Below are 8,602 nucleotides of genomic sequence, written 5' to 3'. Positions count from 1 at the left end.
TATAAAATGACATTGGCTTGACAAAAGAAATAATTATTACAAATTGGACCAACATGAATGCAAAAATATCTTATGTTTGGCATGTCAACTACATGCCAGAATGTGAACCAAACTCAGAAGAAGAGGTAGAGGAAGAGCAAGAAATGATGTAGATGAATCAATAGAAGATGTTGTGGAAAATGGGTACCTCACATAATATTACCCTTGATGAACTTGATATTCTTGGTAGACATGACTTTGACAAAAAAAAAAAAAGGGATCAAACTATGATTCCCAAACATCTACATGAAATTACAATGTAGTTAATAAATACAAATAAAAAAATTGTACAAGGTGAGAATGTCTGTAATGCCCCGCCAAGGGATCCAAAGAATTAACCTAGAATTTCACTAAGTTTGGTAACTTTTTTTTTTTTTTTTTTTTTTATAACATGAAAGTAAATACCAAATATAACTTGTACATAATAACGGAAGCAATAGCAATGTTCATCTAAAAGTAAACATAACATACATAACCGATTTCATTCTTTAAGAATCCCTTAATGTTGAGTTACATCTAAACTAACTAACATACATGAATCCATCTAGTACAACATCCACATGAATAATAATGATAAGTCCAATGTTCATACATTACATTTCCAAATGCTCAATCATCCACTGTACATGTCATAGGCTATGAAGGCTTAAAAAAATATACATATGTGAAATAAGGTACATCATTCTATTCCAATCCATGATACATCAAAGTAGAGATAATCACATGAGACATCATCATAGAAGACGTATACATCCATCATAAAGATCAAACAAAATAAACTAAGTGCACGATTCCTCCCAACCGTTAATAGCATCATTAGACCATCGTGGATCCTAGCCATCCCTCCGTGCATAACATTCCAGAGCACCAAAGAGAACATTGGTATTAACATAGTAGGAATGTCACTCCTAAAACATCCTACTAACATACAAAGTAAAGCATAGGATACCATCATCTAACATATGCAAATCATCAATATAAGAACATACCAGTAAATACATCCATCATAAGGTATATCATCAATCATAATGCTTCCAAGAATAGAATGAAGATAAATACCAATCAAGAATACTCCAGCCACGGTGTGTCAATGGATCTCAAATAATAAGAGTGGAAAATACACTACCACCTGACCACGTGGAACCTAAGTGGTCCACTCCCACCGTGCTGAGGAGATAATCTCAAGTCCCAAACAGGCTATTGAAATCACATAGCATAAATCTCTATAAGTTCAGGAATCCTAAAAGCATACTAACTCAAAGGTTCCAACACACACAAAATTGACATCTAATTCTCAGAGGCACAACAATGACATGTAGGAAACCTACTATGCAAGCGGGAAAGTGTCATCGCAATTATCATGTACAAGTTACCCTAGCAGTTATCTAAACTCCACGGGTCCATACTGATCTCATGCAGCCACTAGTATCCTCTCATACTGACGAGGCATACTACGGAATGCAAGGTCGCAACCTTGCGTTCTCTCTAATCCCATCCTAGCTTGTACAAGTGCTCAAGGCATGGGCGAGAACATAAAAACAATTATCTTTTTATGTTCATTTAATCCCCATTTAGTGTGTAAATGTTATCACTTATTAACCAAACTTACAATGAGTTACCCTGGCAGCCACTTAGGGCCCCGATCCCCATTGCAAGCCACTTCCCGATACTACAAGTAGATTACCTACCCTAAGCTCATGGAATCATAAATCACCACAGTCCTGTACAAGTGACTGTAAAGAAGATCCAAAAGATAATCCATAAAAAGAATCACCAAATATCCATGATAAAAGCATCAAAAATCCATAATAAGAATCATCAAATCTCCATGAGCATCCAAAAAGCATCCATAGAAAATCATGACCACAACAGTTCTCTATTGGCAATTGAAGGCATCACTGATAATCATAAGTATCCATTGGTTCTCAATAACTAAAATACATCTCAAAATAAATCACAATATCCATTGGTTCTCAATAAGCAACCAAGAATATCTCAAAATCATACTGATCGAAGACTCCAAAATGGTTGAGTCAAAACATGTCACAACATGACATCATCAAGAAATAAATCAACACTTTAGTCCCATCATGGTGACTACAAAGTAATCTAAGGATAACTGATCGATGACTCAAAAATGATTAGCTCAAGTGTCTCATACACATACATCTTAGCTTCACACATGAAGACTGATGAACAAATACAAACACTAAATACAAACATTTCATAGAGCATATGATCACATTACCATGGTTGAGCTTATAAAGATCGAGACCCAATCAACATGCCATCGCATCTCATAACCCTCGAGCCTCTAGTAACAACCTAGGACTGTTCAACACTAGTTAACCCAAAACCTAAAACAAGAAGCATATAGAATACACGATGCAAACACATGTTTTGGTTTACTAAATTCACATAGTTGAATAATGTGTAGGGGTTTCCAATTTTTTGTTTGCAAGTATACTTTCAAGTGTCTTAGGTTTCATCATTTGACCTACAAGTCAACCCATTTGTTCCCCGATAGCATTATCCTTCCATTATTAAGAATTACATTCTAAAAATAACTTAAGGATAAATACTTACTCATTAAATCATTCACTTTAATTTAACTAAGATCTATATTACTAATTGATTAACTCTTCTTTAATGCTACTTCAACCTTTAACATAAATCAAGGATCATTATTCGTTTATAAAAGAACCAATTATCAATCTTCGAATAAGAAGAAGATAACTTTATTTATCTCAATCCAGTAACATAGGTACACCATCCATGACCTATTAACATCTTATTAATTTTTAATTACAAACTTAATTAAGTATTACTAAAGTTTGAGTCTTTTAATTTATTTATTATCATCGTTGACAACCATATAATATCTAAAGTCATAATTCAAGTCATAAGAATAAGACCTATCAACTTCAATATAGATAATCTACAATCTCGTTAAAAGAATTATAACAAATAAATCTCTATTACATAACTTAATTATTAATTAAATCTAATTAACTCTCATTAATTGATTTAATTAATAATTGCATAACCGTAGCAATGTTCTAATTAATTTCAGTTGACTAACAACTAACTAGAATTCTGTAAGTTAAAAGTCAACTATAATCTAGTACACAAATATTCATATTCATAATTCAATAATAATAACTTGTTAATATTTAATAACAAGCTATATTGGGAATCTTATTAATAAATCTATAATGACCACATTCGTCACTCTACAACAATGTTCCCATTTATTTTTTAATAATAACAAGCTATAATAAATCTCCAATACCAAGTATTATTATTTCAAATAAGTTTCCCCTATGTACATTGATTCAGTTAATTGATACTCCTCCAAATTATTAACCAATTCAATTTGATTAATATCTTTTACGGTACTTCAATAATTAACTAATCTCCTCTAGATTAACTCTAATCGTATTAATTGATAACTATTTAAACTATTTAAACTATTATTTATTAATAGTTTGTTAGACTCAACAAACATTAATAAATAATAAACTCACCAAAACTATTATTAATCGATCTAGAGAACTTTACATAAGCTTTATTAGTTAACTCTTAATACCATTAAGGTATATCAATAATTTTATTAATAATACCATAGTAATTCAAATTATAACAATGTTATAATAGTGACTCCATATCAATTAAATCTTAATCCATTATCATTAAAGTCTCCTCATTTATAAATGTAATATAAAATTACCATCTCTAAATTATTTAATATATACTAAATAGTATTTCATATACATTATAAAAAGTCCACTATATAAACTATATTAAAATCTCTTTTCTTTTAATTTTCTTTTAATTTTCTCTTCATTTAAAAAAAATCCATTTACTTAGATTGACTAATAATTAATTACACTTCTTCTACTATTAACTAATCTTAATTAAATTAAATTTAATTAGATTAGATAATAAACCATATAAAACTAATGCATATTAATAAGATTCTAATAATATCTTTAATTCATTCCATGCTTTGATATATTATTTTTGTGAAGTTTAAGCTTAAAGAACTCTTGGTTATGGGAAATGAAGAAATATCTATCTTTGAATAAAACAGTCTCAGTACGACGGCCATATCTCCCTAATGAACCGTTGGATTGGGTTGAAATTGAAATATGTTGGAGAGGGCCAAGTTGCGCCAATTTTGACTAGAATGATCGAATAAATTCGATCACGATAAAAAGTTATGAATGACTAAGTTTGGGTCTATCCAAGGGGCAATGACAGGACAATTTGTGATGAATTAAGAATTTCCTCTTAAAATAATTATTCTCTAAATTTATCCAATAATTTCACTAATGGATTTGGCCATAAATCTTGAAACCATTTTCAAATCTATTTCAATTTGATTCTAATTTGAACCCAAACCCGTTTAGATCTAATTTCTTGAGTTTTCTATTATTTTCTTCTCAACCAAATAGCATATCTAGATTCCAATTCAAATTGCAAATTCATTCATGGAATATAATCAGACACATATAACAAATATGATGAAGACAGGAAGAGAAATAGTGCAAAGAGAATATGTGAATATCACGAGTGCACCTGGACACCGATGCTAATCCGTCATGCCTCAAAAGTCCATAGAAAATCCCTTCCTTCTCCATCATCCGCGATTCCTCTAAGATCCAAGCCAATCGAATCCTCCAAGTGACTAGAAGTGCTAAAAGAAGCATGGAAGCATATAGAAGCATATGAGCATGTAAAAATATATGAGCATGTAGAAACATATGAGCATGAAGAAGAATATGAGCATGTAAGCTTGAAGCTTCCATTTTTTTAGCTTGAAGCTTGTAGCCTGTAGCTTCCATTAAGCTCTTTTTTTAAGCTTCTATGAATGCCTGAATATAAAGAGCTCTCAAGAAACCTTTGGAATGCTTCTTGAAATAGCTGGAAGGTGTCACCAACTAAGCATGGGTCTTTTCCAACCTTTTTGATGAGTCATAGAGTTGTAGACACCTTGTGCTTAATTGATGCACTAACCTCCGTGTTGTTGACACATGTTAATTCCCATGCAAGCTTATAACTCCAATTTAATTTTTAAATAATTTCTATTTAAATTTTATAACTTTCATTTTAATTTTTATAACTTTTATTATTATTATTATTTTATTTATTACTTTATTATTATTTTATTTTATAATTATTATTAATTTTAATTTCTAATTTTTTTTTATTTAATTCATTTTTCCCAATAATTCACATTTAATTAATTAAAATCAAAATATCAAAGATCATGATATTTTATTAAGTTTCTCAAATAAATAATTTATTAATTAAATCTATTTATTAAGGCTTAATTAATGGAAAATTCACCATGGACCTCCAAGATAAAATATGAAAACCCATCATAGAACAATTCATACAAAATAAATGTAAAGGGTTAAAAATCGCGAAATATGTCATTCGACACATTCAGTGGGTATTCAACTTAGATACTTGTCCTAATTTTCCAATTAGGACAAATAGCTTAAAGGGTTGGGATTTGGACTTGAGAATTTATCTCCCCTCTCTTATCATTGAGATAATGTGATAGGGTATGCTCATCCTAGCAATTCAGAGAAGTCGATACCCGGTACCTGCAACTTGCATAAAAACCATGCATGTACAAGCACAATATATACTAAACTAAATAGGCAATGGTAGGAAGTGGTGCATCATGTAGATCTCGACTAGCAGGTGACTACGACTCCCTTCCTTAACCACATCAGACACACCATACAAAAGCAAACATGCAAAGCAAACACGCACACCATACACATGCAAGTATGGGGTAAGTATCCATATGATAATAAATCATCTTACTAATCATCATTAATAACTGCAAACACTGAAAATAATCATCATACATACATGAAATGTAGAGTCTAAGTAATCTCATCACATATCAACTGAATCCATAGCACAATATCTGATAATCTCATAATAATGTTACTAACCATCAACATGAAACTAGCTCTAACAGAGTTCAGCAATGATAACAAAATGCGAACCAGGGGTAGGCACTACAATGTCCTATCAGATTACCATATACTAATTTATTCATTGTTAGCAAGTCAATAGGTAGCACTCACAATAATTATGGAACATTAAAATTGTCCACCTACTAAACCTCTTTACATGATCATTGAGACATAGCTAGTACAAGTACATCATACTTTCTTGATTGCATAAAAAATGCACTAAATAGTAATGGTCAACAACAAAAATGTCATCTATTGGCACTAGCTCCTATAGGTGTTACTGCATTCAACATAGATCCATCTACTAGACACATATGGTGCTCAAGATATTGATTTAAAAAATGCAACCACTACAAGGAAAAGAATTAACCACATTCCAATAGGACTAAAAAAAAAAGATGAATTCTTATTAATGAATTAAGCTTCATTGGCCCAAATCTACTACTGAAAATAGATAGTAGACTACAACAAGCATTTCCACAAAAGCAACAACTCTACTTTGGTGGCCTTTCCCAACTACCCCTTGTGATGGAAAAGAATCTATACACATCAAATTCTATTGCAATAACATTGTGGAAGAGATCCAAAAAATTTATCACATTAGATACAATATTTTGTCAATAAGGTGATGATATAGAGCAAGCAAAATTTTGTCAACTTTTGTAGAACATACAAAATGCAAGACCAAGAAAAGAAGACAAGGACCTCTTGCTCACACGTACAGACCAAAAGATTGCATCAAATGAAAGAGATTTATTTGGCAAATCAATACACTTGTTTTCTACAAATAATCCTGTTAAACTACATAATAAAATATTATTGAAACTATTTAATTATCCAATTGCAATAAGTATAGCAATGAGCACTACAAGAAACACAAAATATGCAATTGTTGATGAATGACTTGAAAAAGAAATCCTACTATGCAAAACACAACATATCATGCTCACAAATAACACATGGACTCAAGCTGGCCTTGTAAATAGAGCATTGGGTGAAATAATTGAAATTGTTTACAGTGATAGTTGCAAACTCCCACAAATTCCATGTGAAGGCAAATTCCCTTCATAATGGCATGGGCTTTAAACATTCAAAAATCACAAGGGCTTACACTACACAAAGAAAAAATTGACATTGGTAAAATAGAAAGGAAAGGGCTCACATTCACAACAATATCTAGAGTTAGATCACTAAAAAACCTTCACATTAAACTAGTTTTCTCCCTCAAAGGGTACTAAAAAATGGAAAACAATACATACACTATCATAAGGAAAAAAGAATAAGTTAGATTACATCAACTTTCCTTATGAACAATCAAGGTATGCAACAATTTCATAGAATCATACTTTTATTATGAAATATGTGTAGAATTGTATTCTTCTGAATATTATCCTCAACAAAAATTGTTCCACAATATAATTCAATCTCTTATCCATAGGATCCCAATTAAACATTTTGATGATTGTGTTGGTGTTTGAAAATGTTACCGGTTTCCAATTACCCTGATGACAACAAAACACATCTAGGGGCAGCTAACTCCCATTTTCAACATGCCCATTCAGACACTAGGCCAACTATAAGGCATGACTCTTTTTCTTCTTCAGGCTCTGCAAAACTTAGGTGGGTGGACCTATAGATTCTTTATATGGTACCAGTTATCAAAGCATACACTAAATCTATTATGATAGCAGATGAAACCCCTAATATCTCCTAGTGGCTTATGAAACAACACAGATTCTACAATAGCTAGGTGCAAACCTATATTATTCATAAACTGAGTGAGGGTTTAAACTTTTATGTCCACTTCAACATGAAGGAAAAATGATTGATTTATATTGAGAAAAGACAACATGTCCAATATGCAGCAAATACTTAATGATCCTACGAATGACCAGTTCCTTATCCAATAGGGAAATACTATACTTCAAAATTATGCATCCTTGAACATCAATCAATATATGGCATATGTTGAGACATTCATGTCCAGTCTGTTCACTTTTTGAATCAGACAACAATATCCAATATAATCCCATATTTTCACACATCCTTCTTAATGAATCTGCAACCTTGTCTGAAACCACAAGCAATTATATGACTCCTTAAGTCAAAGGCAAGAAAACCTCAAACATACAACTAGACAATTGCAAATATTTTCAAGCTCTTTGTTCTTGAACATATAAAATTACAAATTCAACAAGAAAGGAGATAGAATTATATTGAAATTCAAAACCTTCTGCACATTGTATTTATCTCCTTGAAATAAGTATATTAGGAATGAATAAAATGTGATGCAAGATCACACTACTGTATCAGAACTATCTATAAAATCCATATGTTGTTCATACAAGATATGCTGGGTGTGTGGCTTTCACAACTTGAGCAGAGCTCCAAGAATTGGAAAATAGAAAACCAACCCCCTCTCTAGCCCTAGGATCTCACTTAAATGTTGTGAGATGCAACAAGCTTAAGGTGTAGAGAGCTGACAAGTGTCTCTTACAAAAGATATCACAAGCTTATAACAGAAAAAGAAGAAGAATGATTAACAAAACATCACGTAGATCAAA

This window comes from Cupressus sempervirens, chromosome 9, assembly GCF_028749045.1.
Source record: "Cupressus sempervirens isolate cs-2001-9-10 chromosome 9, ASM2874904v1, whole genome shotgun sequence".
Classification (NCBI taxonomy): domain Eukaryota; kingdom Viridiplantae; phylum Streptophyta; class Pinopsida; order Cupressales; family Cupressaceae; genus Cupressus; species Cupressus sempervirens.
Note: the sequence above shows the minus strand (reverse complement) of the source record.